The sequence below is a fragment of the Lampetra fluviatilis genome, chromosome 60 (assembly GCF_964198595.1).
Source record: "Lampetra fluviatilis chromosome 60, kcLamFluv1.1, whole genome shotgun sequence".
NCBI classification, from domain to species: Eukaryota; Metazoa; Chordata; class Hyperoartia; order Petromyzontiformes; family Petromyzontidae; genus Lampetra; species Lampetra fluviatilis.
In genome coordinates, this window is record NC_136334.1 from 5,180,429 (window position 1) to 5,205,683 (window position 25,255).

Here is a 25,255-nt window from a genome sequence, read left to right on the forward strand (position 1 = left end):
CAAACATGATGCCTTGTATAAAGGTGTCTGTTTTTGTACCAGTTTAAAGGGTAAAAACCTACTACTATATTTTGCCACTGGTAAAGGAGATGTCTCATAGTGTAAATGCTTACCCCGAGCTCTCAATACTCTGATAGTGCACTGTTTTTGAGTTGTACGCCTTTTGACGTCATCTGGTCCAACACCAATGGAGACTAGGCTCTAAGAAAAGCTGTCTCGGGTGTGGACCAATCAACTTCAAGGACAGTGCATATAATTATCATCATCAGAGTTGTTTCTTTTTGTTTACATTTTGACTGCTTGTGTTGTGGTTATTGCAAACATGATGCCTTGTAATAAGGTGTCAGATTTTGTACCAGTTTAAAGGGTAAAAACCTACTACTATTGTCATTGTAGTGCGTATTTAATGTGGCGCTGCACTCTGATGTTATAGGAGAAAACATGTATTAAAAAGTCTATTTAATTAAGTAGAACGCGTTGTCTATATTTATTTAAAGTTGCGCATTTTGATGTGACGTCACATTTCTCAAACCCCCCCCCCCCCCGTCACACATCGTCACAAATGTCTGACCCCCCCCCCACCCCCCTAGGTGCGTGACGTCATTTATGGACGGCCCCTTTGTGTGTTCCGTATAGCAATCGCCTGAGGTGCTGTTGCTGCTGGAAGCAATGAAAGTGAGTGGTTTAAAAAGTCAAAAGTCTCAATCATCAGCGTCACTTGCGAGATTGAAAACTAATTTATGTTCGTGTGTTTAGTTTGTTCTCATTGCCTCCACCCCCCCCAACCCCCGCGCCTTCTAATAGCGCTGTTGACTACGTGAGGTGCGAAAACAGGACCCTGCAGGGTGGGCTGGTAGGAACGAATAACCAAAGAATATAAACATAATGTATTATTACACTTGTTTAGCCAGGAAAGCCCCACTGAGTCAAAAGGTTTTTGTAGGGTCCTGCCAAGTGTTTGCAGTAGGGGGCGATGTTGCTACACGGACGGACGGACGGACGGACGAAATAATCTATTGGTGGCTGGTCCACTTCTTTCCTACCAGTAACAGGACCCTGCGGGGTGGGCTGGTAGGAATAATACTTAGTACCGGTACAGGGATATCGACTGGGTATAGAGGAGTTAAAGAAAAAATTACTGTATTCTAGTGTTTAAAGTTTCGCCGTGAGGCGCCGGAAGCGACGGCCATCTTGTTTATTTCACAGATCGCAGGGGGAGCGGGCGGCCATCTTGTCGGACAGGGTCATGCCAAGTGTTTGCAGTAGGGGGCGATGTTGATACACGGACGGACGGACGGACGGACGATATAATCTATTGGTGGTCTGGCCCACTTCGTTCCTACCAGTATAAGTTCAACATCATACATGACACTGTACACTACTAAGCTGACATACACTACGCTACTATAATGCATTGGAAACTCTTCTTTTAGAACTGCGTTATTATTATTGTTACCAGGCAAGCCCCCACTCAGCTACTATATAAAATCAAGATTCGAAGCTTGCGTGACTGCATTAATTACTTTTCGGTTCACTCGGTAAAGTTACGTAGAAAGAAAAGAAATTAAATGATAATAGAATACGACGTTTCGATTGCAACACACGCAACCATCATCAGGTAAGAATGAATGAGAAAACAAACATAGCAAACACACCATTGGTACCTCATTTGCCAGTAAAAAATATGATAATTGTTTTTTAACCCTTCTATCTGGCAACAAAACTGACACCTTTTTTACAAGGAGTCATGTTTGCATAGACCACAATACCTGCAGTCATAATACAAACAAAAAACATAACTCTGATAATAACTCTGATAATGTATGAACTGTCAGAGTTATGTTTTTTGTTTGATTTATGACTGCAGGTATTGTGGTCTATGCAAACATGACTCTTCGTAAAAAAGGTGTCAGTTTTGTTGCCAGATAAAAGGGTAAAAAATTAATTATCAAACATAGAAAACTTAGAAATGTAATGCGATACAACACAGAGAGTCGGCTAACACAACAGTCAACACCACACCTGGTTGATTCACGTTCTTCCAAAGATTGCTACATTTGAGAGATAGAGAGACAAAACACAGACAAGCAGAGAGAGACAACACAGAGACAAAGACAAAGATCCGCCATATAGCCTCAACAGACTGTAGGGGCAAGTGCTGTTAGCGAGCACCTATGAAGGCCGGAACTGTACACGAGGGGGTGGGTGGCCAGCACCACGCCCGACCGCCTTTGTCTCCCTAGTGGCGATGTTTACACACCGCACCAGGTACTCATTTAAGGCTGAGTCGACCTAGGGGAGGCCCAGGACCGGTTCAGATAATCGTCACTGGTGTTGGCCTTGAGCGGGAATCGAAACCCGTGTCGCCAGGTTCATAGCGCAGCGCGCTAACCGCTACACAGAGACACACAGACAGACACACAAGCAGAGAGAGAGAGAACACTCACAGAGACACACAGAGAGATTCATTCATATCAGGAAGCAACTGGAGCGACGCACTTTAAAATCATGTAGACCTGAAACGAATTTCTTCAGAACTGATTTTCGTGTTTATTCAGTTATCCATCCCCCCGCACATCCGATTATCAACGGTTGGCTATGTACGGTGCAAAAAAAAGTTCAACATCGATACATAGACTCACGCAGAGACCCATAGACTCACGCAGAGACCCATAGACTCACCACACAAAGACCCATAGACTCATACAGAGACCCATAGACTCACACAGAGACCCATACACTCACGCAGAGACCCGTAGACTGACACATAGACCCATAGACTCACACAGAGACCCATAGACTCACACAGAGACCCATAGACTCACCACACAAAGACCCATAGACTCACACAGAGACACATAGACTCACGCAGAGACCCATAGACCCACACATAGACCCATAGACTCACACATAGACGCATAGGATCACCGCACAGACCCATAGACTCACGCAGAGACTCATATACTCACACAGTGACCCATAGACTCACACAGAGACCCATAGACTCACGCAGAGACCCATAGACCCACACATAGACCCATAGACTCACACATAGACGCATAGGATCACCGCACAGACCCATAGACTCACGCAGAGACTCATAGACTCACACAGAGACCCATAGACTCACACAGAGACCCATAGACTCACGCAGAGACCCATACACTCACGCAGAGACCCGTAGACTGACACATAGACCCATAGACTCACACAGAGACCCATAGACTCACACAGAGACCCATAGACTCACCACACAAAGACCCATAGACTCACACAGAGACACATAGACTCACGCAGAGACCCATAGACCCACACATAGACCCATAGACTCACACATAGACGCATAGGATCACCGCACAGACCCATAGACTCACGCAGAGACTCATATACTCACACAGAGACCCATAGACTCACACAGAGACCCATAGACTCACGCAGAGACCCATAGACCCACACATAGACCCATAGACTCACACATAGACGCATATGATCACCGCACAGACCCATAGACTCACGCAGAGACTCATAGACTCACACAGAGACCCATAGACTCACACAGAGACCCATAGACTCACGCAGAGACCCGTAGACTCACACAGAGACCCATAGACTCACACAGAGACCCATAGACTCACCACACAGAGACACATAGCCTCACGCAGACCCATGAAATCACACGTAGTCGCATAGAATCACCGCACAGACCTATAGGCTCACGCAGAGACCCATAGACTCACTCAGAGACCCATAGACTCACACAGAGACCCATAGACTCACACAGAGACCCATAGACTCACACAGAGACCCATAGATTTACCACGCAGAGATCCATAGACTCACCACACAGAGACCCATAGACTCACCACACAGAGACCCACAGACTCACCACACAGAGACCCATAGACTCACCACACAGAGACCCATAGACTCACCACACAGAGACCCATAGACTCACCACACAGAGACCCATAGCCTCACACGGACACCCATATATTGCTGTTCTTCACCAGTTTATAAATAGTTGGCTACGTACGGCGCGATAGAAGTCCAACACATACACACACAAAAACATTCATGTTCATCCCTCGTAAAAAAAGAAAATGAGAGAGAAAAAAAAATCGACACGAGACTTCAAAGACACCCCACTGCATCGCGCGAAGATAAGTGGCAGAGCAGTCGATAGGGAGATGACAACTCTTCACGGCTAATAATAACTTTTAATTTGGACGGCGTGACTCGCGGCGTTATATTTATATAAAGACTTCCCTCGTGCAGTGCGAACCCGATCACTCTTCGGTAGTTGTTTAAAAAAAAATTGTCGGGAAAAAAAAATTTGCTGGGAAAAAAATTTGCCGGAAAAAAAATTGTCGGATAAAAAATTGCCGGGGAAAAAAATAGCCGGAAAAAAAATTTGCCGGAAAAAAAATTTTCTGGGAAAAAAAATTGGCGGAAAAAAAATTTGCCGGAAAAAAAATTGCCGGGAAAAAAATTTGCCGGGGAAAATGTTTTTTGCCGGAAAATAAAAATTGCCGGGAAAAAAAAATTGCCGGAAAAAAAATCGGGCGTTTGTTTAAAACGTCGCGAAGCAAATTCTTCTGGTCGGAGGCCAAGGTGTGATGCTTTATTCATGACGGAGTGTGAAAACGACCGTGTGCCTAGTTGATTCTGGCAGTTTAAGGAAGCGCTAATGCGGGAATTATCGCCGATTCAGCAAAGGCACATCAATAAAGATGAATTCTTAATGCGCGCTATTTATGGGCAACGAATTCGTGGCTTTGCTGCAAGCGGATTTAGATTTGTTTGCTAAATGTGCGTGCCATGCCCTACCGTAACGCTGAACATTCTTTCGCACCGGCGCGCAGGAAAACCGTACGTATCGGGGGTTCCGGGAGATGGACAAAAAACTGAACGCAAAAGAGTAGTTCTGAAGAAATAAGTCTTGAATCTCGATTTGATTGTTGGTTCTTTCGGTAAAGTCACATAGAAGGGAAATAATAAAATAATAAAAGTAAAACATAATAAAATAATACAATTATATAATATAATAAAATAGTAATATAATAATATAATAAAGTAAAACAATATAATAATATATTAATATAATACATTTAAATAATGAAATAATATGATCTACGGCTGGATGAGGGCCTACCTTACGGTGTGTCGGTTAAAGGGGATTGTTGGACAAGGGGTCGTCCATAAATGACGTCACGCACCTAGAGGGGGGGGGGGGTCAGACATTTGTGACGATGTGTGACGAGGGGAGGGGAGGGTGAGCTTGAGAAAAGTGACGTCACATCAAAATGCGCAACTTTAAATAAATATAGACAACACGTTCTACTTAATTAAATAGACTTTTTAATAAATGTTTTCTCCTACAACATCAGAGTGCAGCGAAAATGAAATTAAAATTAATAAAAAAAATAAAAATAAAATCACGACGTTTCGGAGGCAACACAAGTCTCCGTCATCCGGTGGGACCGTCACAACCAGATTTGCTGCAGCACTCGATGCCGCAAATCTGGCTGTGACGGTCCCACCTGTCCACCTGATGACGGAGACTTGTGTTGCCTCCGAAACGTCGTTATTTTATTCTTTTTATTTTTATTAATTTTAATTTCATTTTTTACCTACATGGTGACTTTACCGAAATAACTAAGAATAAGATCGTCTGAGTCAACCTCCCAAACAGGATTTGAACTCACAACCTTCCGCTCTGCTGCTCAGCCAAACTGGCTCATGGCACTTTAACCGAATAACATCACGGCCGCATCCCAATCTGGTTGCTATGAAAAATATAGATGTATTTTGTGAGCCGTAGTCGGACGGTTACATCCTCTTAAGACTGCCACGTCCTTTTGAAACATCAGCTTTTACAAAAAATGCCGATTCCCTGCATGAATTTGACCCAGGCAGCGGCATCTGTGTGTATTGCATGCGTGTTGAACTTCATTCGCACCGTACGTAGCCGACGGTGGTGATCGGGAAGGTGCGTGGGAGAAGGAAAATAAACGAAACACATAAATCAGTTCTAAAGAAATACGTTTCCAATCTATATTTAGCCCGCGAACGTATGGAAACACGCAGGATAATATCGCGAACAATAAATCAGTACTCATTAAACAACTTGGGGAGCCACACACACACGCACAACAACAGCAGCAGCAGCAACAACAACAACCACAACCTTCTCTCAATCAACTCTCAAAAGCACGTGCTTTGCTCGACGTCACGCCATTGTGACGTCACGCGCACGTTTTCTAACTCCCGTTGTCAACGAAAGCGCTCAAAACCAAATACGCAATGGGAAAAAAATTAACCCGTAAAAACAAAGTTTTTCATTATAAATCCTTTATATGCGTGGCGGCTAGAGTCCTCTCGTCCTCTGGCTTGAGATGGCTGCCACCTATGGGTCAGATGATTGCCTGCCAGCATTAAGCAATTGGTCATTAAATATAAAAAAAAAAATCCTAAAAAGTGTAAAATTTTGGAAAAAAAATTTCACGAAAATAAATTGTCACGCACAACGAGTGTGTGTGCAAAGTGTCAGCTCGATTGGATCACGGGAAGTGGGTTAAAAAACGACCGAAAGATTTGCACGGTCGTAAGCGCGCAAGCAAGCAAGCAAGTGAACTTAATATAAAGGATTAAAAAAATCGGGGTTTTTCTGTTGATTTCAACCGAGCTGATTTTTTTGTCGTCAAAGCAGCAGCAGCAGCAACAGGGGCAACAGCTGCGGTTTATTTCGCCTCTTTCCGCCCTGCCTGCTGCTGCTGCTGCTTCTTCTGCTGCTGCTGCTGCTGCTGCTTCTTCTGCTGCTGCTGCTGCTGCTTCTGCTGCTTCTGCTGCTGCTGCTTCTTCTGCTGCTGCTGCTGCTGCTTCTGCTGCTGCTGCTTCTTCTGCTGCTGCTGCTTCTGCTGCTGCTGCTGCTGCTTCTGCTGCTGCTGCTTCTGCTGCTTCTGCTGCTGCTGCTTCTTCTGCTGCTGCTGCTGCTTCTTCTGCTGCTGCTGCTTCTTCTGCTGCTGCTGCTTCTGCTGCTGCTGCTGCTTCTGCTGCTGCTGCTTCTGCTGCTTCTGCTGCTTCTGCTGCTGCTGCTGCTTCTGCTGCTGCTGCTGCTTCTGCTGCTGCTGCTTCTGCTGCTTCTGCTGCTGCTGCTTCTGCTTCTGCTGCTTCTGCTGCTGCTGCTGCTGCTGCTGCTTCTGCTGCTGCTGCTTCTGCTGCTGCTGCTTCTGCTGCTGCTGCTGCTGCTTCTGCTGCTGCTGCTGCTGCTTCTGCTGCTGCTGCTTCTGCTGCTTCTGCTGCTGCTGCTGCTGCGGTGCTGAAAGCGAAAGTAGCCGTCGGAGGATCGTTAAAAGTTTTATTTTCAGCTCCGCGTGCCACCGATGACGAAAATTGCGCGATCGTGCCATTAATTTTTAAATAGCGAGCGAGTGAGCGAGCGCATGGCTCAGCACATAACACACAAACACACAAAGTAAATCCATAAAAAAACACAAAGGGTGGATTGGGTGGATAGGGATAGAGGGGGTGAAATTGATTGCAGCTCTTAACCCTGTCAACAGAATTCGCAACGCGTTTTGCGGGTCTGCTGACAGCCGCTGGTGGGGGCGGGGGGGCATTGGTGGTACAGTACAACAATACAACAGTGCATTGAAAGAAATATGTCCAGTACAACAATGAAGGCAGCTACATCTGAACAGCGTAACGCAAGGCCGTAGCCATGGAGTCAACATTGGGGGGAACCAAATCTCGCAGGGTGTCTGGGGGTCACAACCCAGAAAAAAAAATCTAGATTTTAAAACTCATTTCCTGCCTAAAACATGGGATGGACTTTTTATTTATATTTTACAATAATGTCTAATAGTGTATTGTATTACATTGCTCTGTTTTAACTTTTTTACCTTTTCTTGTTTTTTTATTATTTCCATTCTATGTGACTTTACCGAAAGAACCAAGAATATGAATTCCTGCAGTCACGAAAGTTTTAAGTCAAAATCAATCCATCAGTCCGTGGCCGATATCGAACCTTTGCCCACGTGAAAAGCGAGCACGCCGAATGTGAGATTACCTAAACCGCTCCTCCATTAAGTTAACCACCACCACGACCACCATCATCATCATCACTAACACTGGTCAACACACTTTTTCTGGCATAAGGTATTCCAACGGTTTAAGGTAATTTTGGGGTGCTGATTCCAAATCTGGCATCAGTTTTTGAGATATCAAATATAGCATTTTCAATAAAAACTGCAGAAGAAAAATATTAAATAAATGTGGATATCTACATAAAATTATATTATAAGCACACTATCCTAAAAATGCAGCACCATATTTTAACACTGACTCGCAACAACTTGCAATCATAAGTGACAGAGTTAATTTCGGGTAAAATCAATGAAAATGGGGTATGCCGATAGCATAAAAATGAGCTGTGATAGAGCAAATCTGAGATCAGATTTGGAATCAGCACCCTGAAATTAGTCTAGAACAGCTGCAAAAGTCCAGGCCAGAAAAACACGTTTATTTTTGTTGACCAGTGATATCATCCTCGCAGCAGCAGAAGCAGCGGCTTTTTAACTCGGCCATCGAAACAAAGACGGTGGTCATCGCGTCCGTCTGGAACGCTCTTTTGATATTAGGAAGCCACTAAAGGGTTGCACAGAAAAAAAATGTTTCTGTTGTTGTTGACCAGTGTATAATTCACGATCACAACCACTGATGCACCTCTCACAGTGCGATTGCAACAACTGGTTTTGCAGTTGCACGCCACAGGAAACGTTGCATTCCCACCACTGGCCAAAGGGACTACCAGCGATTGGGAGCACTTGTCCAGAGCTCACTGGAGCACCGGGGACTCGTTCCTCCGCTCCGCTGGTGACACAGTAAGTGATATTGAGCTCCTAACGAGGTGCCATGGGGGGAGGTAGAGAGGTGGGCGAGCTAACCTGGTACCGATGCTAAGAATGCCTGCCGAATTAGGCCCATTGGTCTTGTACGTGCGACGTTTCCTGGGGGATACGAGTTCGCAATTGTGCGATGATTTAATAAGGAATTAGAAGCCGTGGATGTGCGCTTCCAGACACGGAATGCCCCCCTCGGGGGGTGGGGGGGGGGGGCAGGAGGGAGCGAGACATAAAAAATCATCCAAATGTGATTCCATCATAATCCCATCATCATCATCCGCATCCATCATCGCGCGGAGGGAGTTGCCCCTGCGATCATCAATCCTCATCCGGCATCAATCACCATCGCTCACCGCCTCGTTAAGGGAGCTCAGCGGGAATAGGGAGCTCCACTCCCCTCCACCCCAGGAGGCAAATTTCAAAAATCGCTGAGTTCGTGACATTTTTTTGGTGTGCGCGGGGGGAGGACGGGAGAGAGGAGTAAGGGGGTTCTGCAACATTTTCTCAATTATGTCACAACATGGCTCGATAGCGTTTAATGAAGTAATTGCTCCGGTTTTCCTCCCACGTTGCCCCTCATCAGCGCTGGCGATGTATGGTCCATTGGAGCAACGTGGAGCGCCGCAGTGGCTAGGAGATGTTAACGACCTCGCCTGGTGTGCAGGAGGTCGTGGGTTCGATCCCGACCCTGACGATGCCTGCTGTGTATTTGGAGTTTGCGTGTCTCTCTCTCTCTCCGTGGTGGGATGTTGACTACCTCGCCTGGTGTGCAGGAGGTCGTGGGTTCGATCCCGACCCTGACGATGCCTGCTGTGTATTTGGAGTTTGCGTGTCTCTCTCTCTCTCCGTGGTGGGATGTTGACTACCTCGCCTGGTGTGCAGGAGGTCGTGGGTTTGATCCCGACCCTGATGCTTGCTGTATATTTGGAGTTTGCGTGTCTCTTTCTCCGTGGTGAGATTTTAACTACCTCGCCTAATATACAGGAGGTCGTGGGTTCGATCCCGACCCTAATGCCTGCTGTATATTTGGAGTCTGCGTGTCTCTTTCTCTCATCATCATCATCACGGTGGCTAGGAGATGTTAACTACCTGGCCTGGTATACAGGAGGTCCTGGTTTCGATCCTGATCCTGATATCTACTGTATATTTGAAGTCTGCGTGTCTTTCTCTCATCATCATCATCACGGTGGCTAGGAGACGTTAACTACCTCGCCTGGTATACAGGAGGTCGTGGTTTCGATCCCGACCCTGACGATGCCTGCTGTATATTTGGAGTTTGCGTGTCTCTCTCTCATCATCATCACGGTGGCTAGGAGATGTTACCTACCTCGCCTGGTATGCAGGAGGTCGTGGGTTCGATCCAGACCCTGACGCCTGCTGCTGTATATTTGGAGTTTGCGTGTCTCTCTCTCTCTCCGTGGTCAGGTGGATTTTCCTCCAGGTCCTCCGGTCTGTCCCTCCACATTTTAGAATGAACATCACGCGCGCGTTTCGAGTTTTTTTTACCTGCCATAAATTTCCACGCGATGATGAATAAGCCACTTCGTTGAGCTGTCACTTGCGATGGCCAGGTCGCTTCTGAAAAAGGGCATTACCTGGCACCTGGTAAAATAAAAAAATAGTTTTAGTAATTTTAAAGTTTTTGCACGACGTGTATTATCACCGCGCCGGGTTAGTTCGCGCGTTCGGCGATCATAGTAACGGTACAACGGCCAATTTGCGTCGCGTGAACGAACCATCTGCTGACCACCGCCAAGGTCACGGTCCACCCTAAACCGCATCCCACCGCACAAACCGTGGCGGCAGCAGACGCGGACACCCAGAAGATGCACGAATGGAGAATTGAAAAGCTCTCCGGTAGAGGTTCGTCAACTACGTTCATCCGGATCGGCACCGCAGTACGACGCGATCCACAAACACGACGAAGGAGACATCGTGGCGGCGATGATGATGACGATGATGACGATGATGACGGGTGACGCGGTTGTCTGCCTCGAACGCCTGAATGTGACATCGTAGTTTGTTGTCCGTGCGTCGACATCGTCAACCGTACGAAAGGAAGAGAAGTCTGGGTCAATGTGGGCGTTCGTCGATGCAACACCTCCGAATTGTGTCGCATGAACACCCGCTTAGCAATACCATTAGCATCCGCCATCGACGTCACCACGACGCCCGTGCCAGGCCAGGTGCACTTTGAGGCCACGTGAAGTGTCGATGGCTCTCGCTGGCAGGAGGTCACGGGACAGACCCAGCAGGTGCCGTGGGTCGACTGACTGAGATGACTAATGGCCGATGCACCACCTGTGACCCCTACTGTGCCAGGCTAGGTGCAGGAGGTCACGGGACAGACCCAGCAGGTGCCGTGGGTCGACTGACTGAGATGACTAATGGCCGATGCACCACCTGTGACCCCTATTGTGCCAGGCTAGGTGCTGGAGGTCACGAGACAGACCCAGCAGGTGCCGTGGGTTGACTGACCGAGATGACTACTGGCAGATGCACCACATGTGCCCCCTACTGTGCCAGGCTAGGTGCAGGAGGTCATGGGGCAGACCCAGCAGGTGCCATGGGTCGACTGACCGAGATGGCTACTGGCCGATGCACCACCTGTGCCCCCTACTGTACCAGGCTAAGTGCAGGAGGTCACGGGACAGACCCAGCAGGTGCCATGGGTTGACTGAGATGACTATTGGCTGATGCACCACCTGTGCCCCCTACTGTGCCAGGCTAGGTGCAGGAGGTCACGGTACAGACCCAGGAGGTGCCATGGGTTGACTGACTGAGATGACTAATGGCCGATGCACCACCTGTGACCCATACTGTGCCAGGCTAGGTGCAGGAGGTCACGGGGCAGACCCGGCAGGTGCCACGGGTCGACTGACTGAGATGACTACTGGCCGAAGCACCACCTGTGACCCCTACTGTGCCAGGCTAGGTGCAGGAGGTCACGAGACAGACCCAGCAGGTGCCATGGGTCGACTGACCGAGATGGCTACTGGCCGATGCACCACCTGTGCCCCCTACTGTACCAGGCTAAGTGCAGGAGGTCACGGGACAGACCCAGCAGGTGCCATGGGTTGACTGAGATGACTATTGGCTGATGCACCACCTGTGCCCCCTACTGTGCCAGGCTAGGTGCAGGAGGTCACGGTACAGACCCAGGAGGTGCCATGGGTTGACTGACTGAGATGACTAATGGCTGATGCACCACCTGTGACCCATACTGTGCCAGGCTAGGTGCAGGAGGTCACGGGGCAGACCCGGCAGGTGCCACGGGTCGACTGACTGAGATGGCTACTGACAGATGCATCGCCTGTGCCCCCCACTGTGCCAGGCTAGGTGCAGGAGGTCATGGGACAAACCCAGCAGGTGCCATGGGTCGACTGACTGAGATGGCTACTGGCCGATGAACCACCTGTGCCCCCTATTGTGCCAGGCTAGGTGCAGGAGGTCACGGGGCAGAACCAGCAGGTGCCACGGGTCGACTGAATGAGATGACAAATGACAGATGCACCACCTGTGCCCCCTACTGTGCCAGGCTAGGTGCAGGAGATCATGGGACAGACCCAGCAAGTGCCACGGGACGACTCACTGAAATGGCTACTGGCAGATGCACCACCTGTGCCCCCTACTGTGCCAGGCTAGGTGTGCCGACTTGCCGCGTTTTAGCCACCCCGGCGCTCCGCTCGTTGTTGTGAGCGTCGGTTCCTCTCGCCCGATCCATTGTCGCTGGAGGGCGACTGCCACTGAATGACCAGCAGCGTCCTTCACGAGCCTCCTCCTCATCCACGTGGGCCGTTCAGCTGACCGCCTACATCACCGCTTCCCAGCCTGTGCTTGTCGAGATTGTATATTCTTTCTTGGAATGTTTGCTTGTTGTTGTTGTTGTTATTGTTTTTTTTGGGGGTTTGTACTCTTGCAAGGTCAATACGGCTTTGTTGTCCAATGCTGCTGATGCTTTCTTTTGTCGCGTGCGTGTTTCTAGTGTGTTGTCCTCCCACACCGCCCTGCCCCGCTCGCACCTCCGATTAGGACGGTTGGCTACGTACGGTGCAATAAAAGTTCAACGTAGATACATAGACGCCCGTAGAGACCCATAGACTCACCACGCAACGACCCAAAGGCTCACGCAGAGATCCACAGACTCACACAGAGACCCACAGACTCACCACGCAAAGAACCAAAGGCTCACGCAGAGATCCACAGACTCACACAGAGACCCATAGACTCACCACGCAAAGGCCCAAAGGCTCACGCAGAGATCCACATACTCACACAGAGACCAACAGACTCACCACGCAAAGGCCCAAAGGCTCGCGCAGAGATCCACAGACTCACCATGCAAATACCCAAAGGCTCACGCAGAGATCCACAGACTCACACAGAGACCCACAGACTCAACACGCAAAGACCCAAAGGCTCACGCAGAGATCCACAGACTCAACACGCAAAGAGCCAAAGGCTCACGCAGAGATCCACAGACTCACACAGAGACCCATAGACTCACCACGCAGAGATCCACAGACTCACACAGAGACCCACAGACTCACCACGCAAAGACCCAAAGGCTCACGCAGAGATCCACAGACTCAACAGGCAAAGAGCCAAAGGCTCATGCAGAGATCCACAGACTCACACAGAGACCCACAGACTCACCACGCAAAGACCCAAAGGCTCACGCAGAGATCCACAGACTCAACACGCAAAGAGCCAAAGGCTCACGCAGAGATCCACCGACTCACACAGAGACCCACAGACTCACCACGCAAAGACCCAAAGGCTCACGCAGAGATCCACAGACTCAACACGCAAAGAGCCAAAGGCTCACGCAGAGACCCACAGACTCACCACGCAGAGATCCACAGACTCACACAGAGACCCACAGACTCACCACGCAAAGACCCAAAGGCTCACGCAGAGATCCACCGACTCACACAGAGACCCATAGACTCAACACGCAAAGAGCCAAAGGCTCACGCAGAGATCCACAGACTCACACAGAGACCCATAGACTCACCACGCAAAGACCCAAAGGCTCACGCAGGGATCCACCGACTCACACAGAGACCCATAGACTCAACACGCAAAGACCCAAAGGCTCACGCAGAGATCCACAGACTCACACAGAAACCCATAGACTCAACACGCAAAGAGCCAAAGGCTCACGCAGAGATCCACAGACTCACACAGAGACCCACAGACTCACCACGCAAAGACCCAAAGGCTCACGCAGAGACCCACAGACTCACACAGAGACCCACAGACTCACCACGCAAAGACCCAAAGGCTCACGCAGAGATCCACAGACTCACACAGAGACCCACAGACTCATCACGCAAAGACCCAAAGGCTCACGCAGAGATCCACAGACTCACACAGAGACCCACAGACTCACTACGCAAAGACCCAAAGGCTCACGCAGAGATCCACAGACTCACACAGAGACCCATAGACTCACCACGCAAAGACCCAAAGGCTCACGCAGAGATCCACAGACTCACACAGAGACCCATAGACTCACCACGCAAAGACCCATAGGCTCACGCAGAGATCCACAGACTCACACAGAGACCCATAGACTCACCACGCAAAGACCCAAAGGCTCACGCAGAGACCCACAGACTCACACAGAGACCCAAAGACTCAACACGCAAAGAGCCAAAGGCTCACGCAGAGATCCACAGACTCACACAGACACCCATAGACTCACCACGCAAAGACCCAAAGGCTCACGCAGAGATCCACAGACTCACACAGAGACCCATAGACTCACCACGCAAAGAGCCAAAGGCTCACGCAGAGATCCACAGACTCACACAGAGACCCATAGACTCAACACACAAAGACCCAAAGGCTCACGCAGAGATCCACAGACTCACACAGAGACCCATAGACGCACCACACAGACCTATAGGCTCACGTAGAGACTGATAGACTCACCACACAGAGACTCATAGACTCACCACACAAAGACCCATAAGTTCACGTAGAGACCCATAGATTCACACAGAGATCCGTAGACTCACCACACAGAAACCCACAGACTCACCACACAGAGACCCGTAGACTCACCACACAGAAAGCCCCAGACTCACCATACAGAGACCCATATACTGAGGCAGAGACCCGTAGACTCATACAGAGACCCACAGAGTCACCACACAGAGACCCATAGACTCACACAGAGACCTATAGACTCAGACAGAGACCCACAGACTCACCACACAGAGACCCGTAGACTCACCACACAGAGACCCATAGACTGAGGCAGAAACCCGTAGACTCACACAGAGACCCACAGACTCACCACACAGAGACCCATAGTCTCACCACACAGAGACCCATAGACTCACCACACAGAGACCCATATCACAAATGATAGCTCAACGAATTGGCTCATCACGTGGACGTTTATAGCAGTTACTCACTTCTGCGACCGTCTGGAACGCTCTTCCTTCCAATGTTAAGAAGCCACTGGAGCTATGCACTTTTAAATATATATTGAAAACGATATTTGTTTAGAAGCGCTGTTTGCGTCTAGTTTGTTGTCCTTCCCAGGCACCTCCGATTAGCACGCTTGGCTCCGTTGCACAAGTGACATTCGACCTCCAAGGACCGCTCTCATAATTTCACCATCATCACCACCAACCATCACAATCTGGCTGTAGGTTCACCCACCCCATCTCACCTGGATACTAACCTGTGGATGATACTCCAATGCCCGTCTCGGTGAACAATTTGTTTCTTAAAGCACACCGAGCAATATAGGTGTGGGAGTTGCCAAAACTAGCAGCGTGATCCACGGACCCTTTCCTCCAAAGCAGTGGGTCACAGACGTGGTTTAAACGATTTTTATTTTACCAGGTAAGACCCCACCGAGCTACTATGAAGCTCTTTATAAGAAGCGACCTGGCAATCACCACCAGCTATAGCTCAATGAAGAGGCTAATCGTCATCACGTGGAAATGTACAGCAGCTGTCAAAATACTCAAACAAAAATTTCGAGTAAAAGATGATGCACTCTTGAAGATTGTCGAGGACACCGTTCGAGACTGGACACTAAACGAGGCTACGGTGACTCCATTCACAAGAGCGCATGCTCAACTGTGCTGATGTCACAGCCAAGATCCAAGATTCATCTTCTTGGTTCTTTCGGTAAAGTCACGTAGAAGGGAAATAATAAAATAATAAAAATAAACCATAATAAAATACAATTCTCACGACGTTTCGGCCACAACGCAAGCAGCCGTCCTCAGGTAAAGAACAGGTCTGTCGGAAAGGCAGCGTCTGTATGAACACCACCAAGCTGGGCAGCGTATAATTAAGCTGCTGGGTTAGGGGATGAAGGGCACCTTGACAAAGGAATTTGCATATCAACAGAGGAATTGATCATATTTATGGAAAAGCAGATATGGGATTAGTCACTACTTGTGGAATGCGTAGGAGGTGGGGGGGGGTCTCAAAGTCATATTATGCCCGTGCATTATGTAGGATTAGTAGCAACATAATGGAGGAGGTAGGGTAAGCAGTAATGAAGGGAAGGAATTTGAATAGTAAGGATTTTATTACTTCCCTTCTACGTGACTTTACCGAAATAACCAAGAAGATGAATCCCTGCAGTCACGAAAGCTTTAAATCAAAAGATCCAAGATAGTCAAGCAAATGAATCATTCACGAACAAAAGGTTATTTTAGGTTAGGTCGTTAAACCCGCCATCAGCACCCGACACAGACAATTAAGTTCGGTTTGGTGACGTAAACAAAACGTGGCAATTAGTTACAAGTTCAGCACCACCGCTGTGTTGGGGAGTAAACCCACAACGTTCACAATTTGAGCACAGTGGGTTCACTCTCCCAGCACACTGTGGCAGAACTCTCTTACTAATCGGCTGTGTGTCGGGGTGGTGGCGAGTTTAACGACCTATTTATATTTACGCGATCTAACCACCCCGTGGCCCCGCTAAAGAAATGTTCGGACCGTCACGCAATAGATGGCGGTGGTGGAATGTCCACCTGCAGAATGTGAAGAACCAGTGGCATCTATATCTGTGTAACGTGAAAAACCAGTGGTATCTACATCTGCAGAACGTGAACAACCAGTGGCATCTAGATCTGCTGAACGTGAAGAACCAGTGGCATCTACATCTGTGGAATGTGAAGAACCAGTGGCATTTACATCTGCAGAACGTGACGAACCAGTGGCATCTACATCTGCGGAACGTGAAGAACCAGTGGCATCTACATCTGCCGAACGTGAAGAACCAGTGACATCTACATCTGCAGAACGTGAAGAACCAGTGGCATCTATATCTGTGTAACGTGAAGAACCAGTGGCATCTACATTTGCAGAGCATGAAGAACCAGTGGCATTTACATCTGCGGAACGTGAAGAACCAGTGTTACCTACATCTGCAGAGGGTGAAGAACCAGTGGCATCTACATCTGCAAAACTTGAAAAAAAAGTGGCATATGCATTTGCAGAACTTGAATAAACAGTGGCATCTACATCTGCAGAACGTGAAGAACCAGTGGCATCTACATCTGCAGAACGTGAAGAACCAGTGGCATCTACATCTGCAGAACATGAAGAACCAGTGGCATCTACATCTGCAGGATATGATACAGCGTTTAAAGTCATTCCTCGTGTTTCGTGTGCACGCCGTACAACACGTTCGGAATCGACAGGGAGTAAAGTTGGACTTACGATCAAATCGACTTAGGAACAGACCTCTGTAATCTTCTTGGTTCTTTCGGTAAATTCACGTAGAAGGGAAATAATATAATAATAATGTCACGGCGTCCTACCTCCCCTAACCCAGCTTAAATATACGCTGCCAAGCTTGGTGGTGTTCATTCAGATGCTGTCTTTCCGACAGACCTGTTCTTCACCTGAGGACGGCTGCTTGCGTTGTGGCCGAAACGTCGTGAGAATTGTATTTTATTATGTTTTATTTTCATTATTTTATTATTTCCCTTCTGCGTGACTTTACCGAAAGAACCAAGAAGCTGATTCCTTGCAGTCACGAAAGCTTTAAATCGAAATTTTATGATGTTTTATTTTTATTATTTTATTATTTCCCTTCTACGTGACTTTACCGAAAGAACCAAGAAGCTGAATCCCTGCAGTCACGAAATCTTTAAATCGAAATTTTATGATGTTTTATTTTTATTATTTTATTATTTCCCTTCTGCGTGACTTTACCGAAAGAACCAAGAAGCTGAATCCCTGCAGTCACGAAAGCTTTAAATCGAAATTTCATTATGTTTCATTTTTATTATTTTATTATTTCCCTTCTACCTGACTTTACCGAAAGAACCAAGAAGCTGAATCCCTGCAGTCACGAAAGCTTTAAATCGAAATTTCATTATGTTTCATTTTTATTATTTTATTATTTCCCTTCTACGTGACTTTACCGAAAGAACCAAGAAGCTGAATCCCTGCAGTCACGAAAGCTTTAAATCGAGACCTCTGTAACCTAACTCGTCCGTAAGTGGAGGAGTCCCCGTATTGTAAATGAGTGTTTCAGCGTTGGGGGAGGGAGAGGGGAGGGTGATAATTCCAGCAGTGTGATTGGGTATTATGTTAATGGCGGGTGTGTGTGTGTGTGGGGGGGGCACGGAGAGCACTCGATCTCTCTCTCGCTGTGCTGTTCATTAGAAGCAGGTGCGTCCGCCATTAAAGTCACTTGACTTTTAATTAGTCGGAATTAAATCCAAATTGCGAGCACGTGCACTGGGACTCTTCTTTTTCTGTAGGGTCGTTGCCGTCATCATTTGTGGCGGTGGTGGTAGTGGCGGCGGCGAAGTTAATGCGCCGGATGTTGGGTAAGGGGAGCGGTGGCGCAGCGGTTAGCGCAGCGGCGGATAGGCACCCGGTTCCCCGAGTTCGATTCCAGTTCACGGCCACCACCGATGATTACCTAAACCGGTCCTGGGCCTCCCCTACGTCGACTCGGCCTCAAATGAGTACCTCGTGCGGTGCGTAAACATCGCTACTGGGGGAGACAAAGGCGGGCGGGCGTGGTGCTGGCCATCTTACCCCCTCGTGTGCCGTTCCGGCCTTCATAGGGTGCTGCTCGCTAACAGCACTTGCCCCAACAATCGGTGAAAGGCTACACGGGGGATCTTTGTCTTTTTGCGGGTGGGGGGGGAGTTGCATTTTTATTCCATCTTTGCCCCGTGGGGATGAAATAGTTCAGTAGGGAAATTTCGATGTAAAGCTTTCGTGACTGCAGGGATTCATCTTCTTGGTTCTTTCGGTGAAGTCACGTAGAAGGGAAATAAAAAAAAAACATAATAAAATAATTCTCACGACGTTTCGGCCACAACGCAAGCAGCCGTCCTCAGGTGAAGAACAGGTCTGTCGGAAGGACAGCGTCATTCAGTCATTCAGACGCTGTCTCCCCGACAGACCTGGTCTTCACCTAAGGACGGCTACTTGCGTTGTGGCCGAAACGTCGTGAGAATTATTTTATTATGTAAAATTTTTATTATTTTATTATTTCCCTTCTTCGTGACTTTACCGAAAGAACCAAGAAGATGAGTTCAGTAGGGAATTAAGAGAAACGCACCGACGGCACAGAGAGCAAAAGAGTAAAAACCCAAATGGACACAACAAACGGCGCGGCACCACGCCGTGCCCACTGTGCACAATGGACACTCCACGAACGATCTTTGCCAACGTTGCGTTAGATTCGTTGCGCTTCTAGTGACCCGGTGGGTTCTCAATGGGAGTCGGGGGGGGGGAGAGACGTGGGAAACGTGGCAATGTCACCTGATGCGGTGATTTATAAAATAAGTATAACCAGTAAAAACAAAGTTTTTCACTATAAATCCTTTATATGCGTGGCGGCTAGAGTCCTCTCGTCCTCTGGCTTGAGATGGCTGCCACCTATGGGTCAGATGATTGCATTGCACCATTAAGCAATTGGTAATTAAATAAAATATTTTTGCCCTAAAAAGTGTAAAATTTTGGAAAAAATTTTCACGAACATTAATTGTCACGCACAACGAGTCTGTGTGCAAAAGGTCAGCTCGATCGGATCACGGGAAGTGGGTTAAAAAACGACCGAAAGATTTGCACGGTCGTAAGCGTGCAAGCGAAATTAATATAAGGGATTTAAAAACGAAATAACGCGGCACGCGAGAGGAGGGCGGAGGAGTCAATTGGGCGAACGGTCGCGTCACGAATCGTCCCCGCGTGTGCATTGACGACGACATCGTGAACCTGTGACGATATATAGATGTGTCGTTAAAACCCGCCACCACCCGACACGGCCAACTAGTGAGGGTTGTCACGTAAACAAAACGGGGCCAATTCGTCACTAGTACAGCACTAGTGTATAGTAGTGTAGTGTATAGTGTAGTGTATAGTGTAGTGTAGTGTATAGTGTAGTGTATAGTGTAGTGTATAGTAGTGTATAGTGTAGTGTATAGTAGTATAGTGTATAGTGTAGTGTATAGTAGTGTATAGTGTAGTGTGTAGTGTATAGTGTAGTGTATAGTGTATAGTAGTGTATAGTGTAGTGTATAGTGTAGTGTATAGTGTAGTGTATAGTGTAGTGTGTAGTGTAGTGTATAGTGTAGTGTGTAGTGTGTAGTGTAGTGTATAGTGTAGTGTATAGTGTAGTGTATAGTGGTGTATAGTGTAGTGTGTAGTGTAGTGTGTAGTGTAGTGTATAGTGTAGTGTATAGTGTAGTGTATAGTAGTGTATAGTGTAGTGTATAGTGTAGTGTATAGTGTAGTGTGTAGTGTGTAGTGTAGTGTATAGTGTAGTGTATAGTGTAGTGTATAGTAGTGTATAGTGTAGTGTATAGTAGTATAGTGTATAGTGTAGTGTATAGTAGTGTATAGTGTAGTGTGTAGTGTATAGTGTAGTGTATAGTGTATAGTAGTGTATAGTGTAGTGTATAGTGTAGTGTATAGTGTATAGTGTAGTGTATAGTGTAGTGTGTAGTGTAGTGTATAGTGTAGTGTGTAGTGTAGTGTATAGTAGTGTAGTGTATAGTGTAGTGTATAGTGTAGTGTATAGTGGTGTATAGTGTAGTGTGTAGTGTAGTGTGTAGTGTAGTGTATAGTGTAGTGTATAGTGTAGTGTATAGTGTAGTGTATAGTAGTGTAGTGTATAGTGTAGTGTATAGTGTAGTGTATAGTGTAGTGTGTAGTGTGTAGTGTAGTGTATAGTGTAGTGTATAGTGTAGTGTATAGTGTAGTGTATAGTAGTGTATAGTGTAGTGCATAGTAGTGTATAGTGTAGTGTATAATATAGTATATAGTGTAGTGTATAGTAGTGTATAGTACTGTATAGTGTAGTGTATAGTAGTGTATAGTAGTGTGTAGTGTAGTGTATAGTGTAGTGTATAGTGTAGTGTATAGTGTAGTGTATAGTGTAGTGCATAGTGTAGTGTATAGTGTAGTGTATAATGTAGTGTATAGTGTAGTGTGTAGTGTATAGTAGTGTATATTGTAGTAGTGTGTAGTGTATGGTGTAGTAGTGTATAGTGTAGTAGTGTATAGTGTAGTAGTGTATAGTGTAGTGTATAGTAGTGTATAGTACTGTATAGTGTAGTGTATAGTAGTGTATAGTAGTGTGTAGTGTAGTGTATAGTGTAGTGTGTAGTGTAGTGTATAGTGTAGTGTATAATGTAGTGTATAGTGTAGTGTGTAGTGTATAGTAGTGTATATTGTAGTAGTGTGTAGTGTATGGTGTAGTAGTGTATAGTGTAGTAGTGTATAGTGTAGTAGTGTATAGTGTAGTAGTGTATAGTGTAGTGTATAGTGTAGTGATTAGTAGTGTATAGTGTAGTGTATAGTAGTGTATAGTGTAGTGTATAATATAGTATATAGTGTAGTGTATAGTAGTGTATAGTACTGTATAGTGTAGTGTATAGTAGTGTGTAGTGTAGTATATAGTGTAGTGTGTAGTGTAGTGTATAGTGTAGTGTATAGTGTAGTGCATAGTGTAGTGTATAGTGTAGTGTATAATGTAGTGTATAGTGTAGTGTGTAGTGTATAGTAGTGTATATTGTAGTAGTGTGTAGTGTATGGTGTAGTAGTGTATAGTGTAGTAGTGTATAGTGTAGTAGTGTATAGTGTAGTGTATAATAGCGTATAGTGTAGTGTATAATATAGTATATAGTGTAGTGTATAGTAGTGTATAGCAGAGGTGGGACAAAGTCATTGTTATGCAAGTCCAAGTCGAGTCGCAAGTCATCAAATTCATGACTCGAGTCTGACTCGAGTCCAAGTCACATGACTCGAGTCCACATCTCATGGGTGGGACAAAGTCATTGTTATGCAAGTCCAAGTCGAGTCGCAAGTCATCAAATTCATGACTCGAGTCTGACTCGAGTCCAAGTCACATGACTCGAGTCCACACCTCTGGTGTATAGTACTGTATAGTGTAGTGTATAGTAGTGTATAGTAGTGTGTAGTGTAGTGTATAGTGTAGTGTGTAGTGTAGTGTATAGTGTAGTGTATAATGTAGTGTATAGTGTAGTGTGTAGTGTATAGTAGTGTATATTGTAGTAGTGTGTAGTGTATGGTGTAGTAATGTATAGTGTAGTAGTGTATAGTGTAGTGTATAGTAGCGTATAGTGTAGTGTATAGTGTAGTGTATAGTGTAGTGTATAGCATTTTTCTTCTTTGTTCTTTCGGGGCAAAAGGTATACAGCTATGGAATTGTTTGTTTTTGATGGGTGTGCATTGCGGCTATTTCGTAGCGATTCTGTGTGTGTGTAATGCGTGCAAGGCATGGTGCCTCCCTTTTGAAGAATGTGTGTGTGGTGCGTGTGCATTGCGGCTATTTCGTAGCGATTCTGTGTGTGTGTAATGCGTGCAAGGCATGGTGCCTTCCTTTTGAAGAATGTGTGTGTGGTGCGTGTGCATTGCGGCTATTTCGTAGCGATTCTGTGTGTGTGTGTAATAAGTGCAAGGCATGATGCCTCCCTTTTGAAGAATGTGTGTGTGGTGCGTGTGCATTGCGGCTATTTCGTAGCGATTCTGTGTGTGTGTAATGCGTGCAAGGCATGGTGCCTTTCTTTTGAAGAATGTGTGTGTGGTGCGTGTGCATTGCGGCTATTTCGTAGCGATTCTGTGTGTGTGTAATGCGTGCAAGGCATGGTGCCTTTCTTTTGAAGAATGTGTGTGTGGTGCGTGTGCATTGCGGCTATTTCGTAGCGATTCTGTGTGTGTGTGTAATAAGTGCAAGGCATGATGCCTCCCTTTTGAAGAATGTAGCAGTGACCACTACTACTGCCCGTCTGAAACGACGTACGCTTGTGTTGCGACAGAAAACGTCGTGTTCTTTTATATTTATTTTCTACCCACGTGACTTTGCCGAAAGAAGCAGAGAGTATGGATTCTGGCAGTCACGAAAGCTTCAAATCAAAATTGTTCACACCCAGACTTTTTTTTGTGCACTGCCTTTGGCCTGTTGTGCGATCAATCCATGAAGTACAGTCTAATACACACACACACACCCCCATGCTCTCACCTCGCCCTAGTAGGCTCCGTCTGCGCGGTGATGCCAATTGGTGACCCACCATCATCGCATGCAGAGACGTGCATTGTTTTTTAAATCCTTAATATTAAGTTCACTTGCTCGCTTGCTTGCGCGCTTACGACCGTGCAAATCTTTCGGTCGTTTTTGAACCCACTTCCCGTGATCCAATCGAGCTGACATTTTGCACACAGACTCGTTGTGCGTGACAATTTATTTTCGTGAAAAAAATGTTCCAAAATTTTCCACTTTTTAGGGAATTTTTTTTCTTCATATTTTACTTAAAATGCTAATGTGATAAAAATGAAACTCTTAACTCAAGAAAAACAGAAATGAATAATAAAATAAAACCGATGCCACGCATATAAAGGATTTATAGTGAAAACTTTGTTTTTACGGGTTAATTTTTTTTGCGTTCGCTTGCAGTCACTGGCTTCGGTTTGGAGATAACAACGCGTTGGGCAATTGGTTAAAAATTAAAAATTGACTTTCATTAATTCGTGCATTTTCATTTTACTCTGGACCATGTTGGGTCAGGCAAGGTGGGAGAGGAGACGGGGGGGGGGGGAGGTCATTCCTCGTTTGAAACAAAATTCAACAAGGTTGGGAAGGTGGGTGGGTGGGGTGTAATAACACAGGATGAGAACCACTGACGTAACCAAATCCATATTCCCAAGCGAACGCCACATTTATAATGGGAATTCTGAAAATCGCGTTGTGTGCGTGTTTTCTTTTTTATAAGCGGGGAGTGGTGGCGGTTAGCGCTACGCAGCGCTATGAACGGGGCGACCCAGGTTCGATTCGAGCTCACGGCCAACACCGGTGACGATTATATCACTGGTCAACACACTTTTTCTGGCATAAGGTATTCCAACGGTTTTAATGTCATTTTTGGGGTGCTGATTCCAAATCTGGCATCAGTTTTTGTGTATCACATCAGGTTTATGAGATATTAAATATTGCATTTTCAATAAAAACTGCGGAAAAAAATATTAAATAAATGTAGATATCTACATGACATGATATTATAAACACACTCTCCTAAAAATACAGCACCATATTTTAACACTAAAGCAGTCACTGACTCGCAAAAACTTGCAATCATAAGTGACAGAGTTAATTTCGGGTCAAATCAATGAAAATGGGGTATGCCGATAGCATAAAAATGAGATGTGATAGAGCAAATCTGAGATCAGATTTGGAATCTGCACCCTGAAATTAGCCTAGAACAGCTGCAAAAGTCCAGGCCAGAAAAAAATGTGTTTTTTTTGTTGACCAGTGATTTTATCTGAACCTGGGCCTCCCCGTAGGTAGACTCAGCCTCAAATGAGTACCTGGTGCGGTGTGTAGTAAACATCGTCACTGGGGAGACAAAGGCGGTCGGGCGTGGTGCTGGCTTCCCACCCCCTCGTGTCCCGTTCCGGCCTTCATAGGTGCTCGCTAACAGCACTTGTCCCCTACCGTCTGTTAAGGCTACACGGGGGATCTTTGTCTTTGTAGGAGCGGTGGTGTAGTGGTTAGCGCGCTGCGCTATGAACGCGGCGACCCGGGATCGATTCTAGCTCACGGCCAACGCCGGTGACGATTATCTGAACCGGTCCTGGGCCTCCCCTAGGTCGTCTCAGCCTACAATGAGTACCTGTTATGATGTGTAAACATCGCCACTGGGGAGACAAAGGCGGCCGGGCGTGGTGTTGGCCACCCACCCCCTCGTGTGCCGTGCCGGCCTTCATAGGTGCTCGCTAACAGCACGTGCCCCCAACAGTCTGTTACAGGCTATACGGATGGCGGGAGATGGTGGGGGGGTTAATCTTTGTGTCTTTTTGGTGATTTTAAGATGTTTGACAAATGC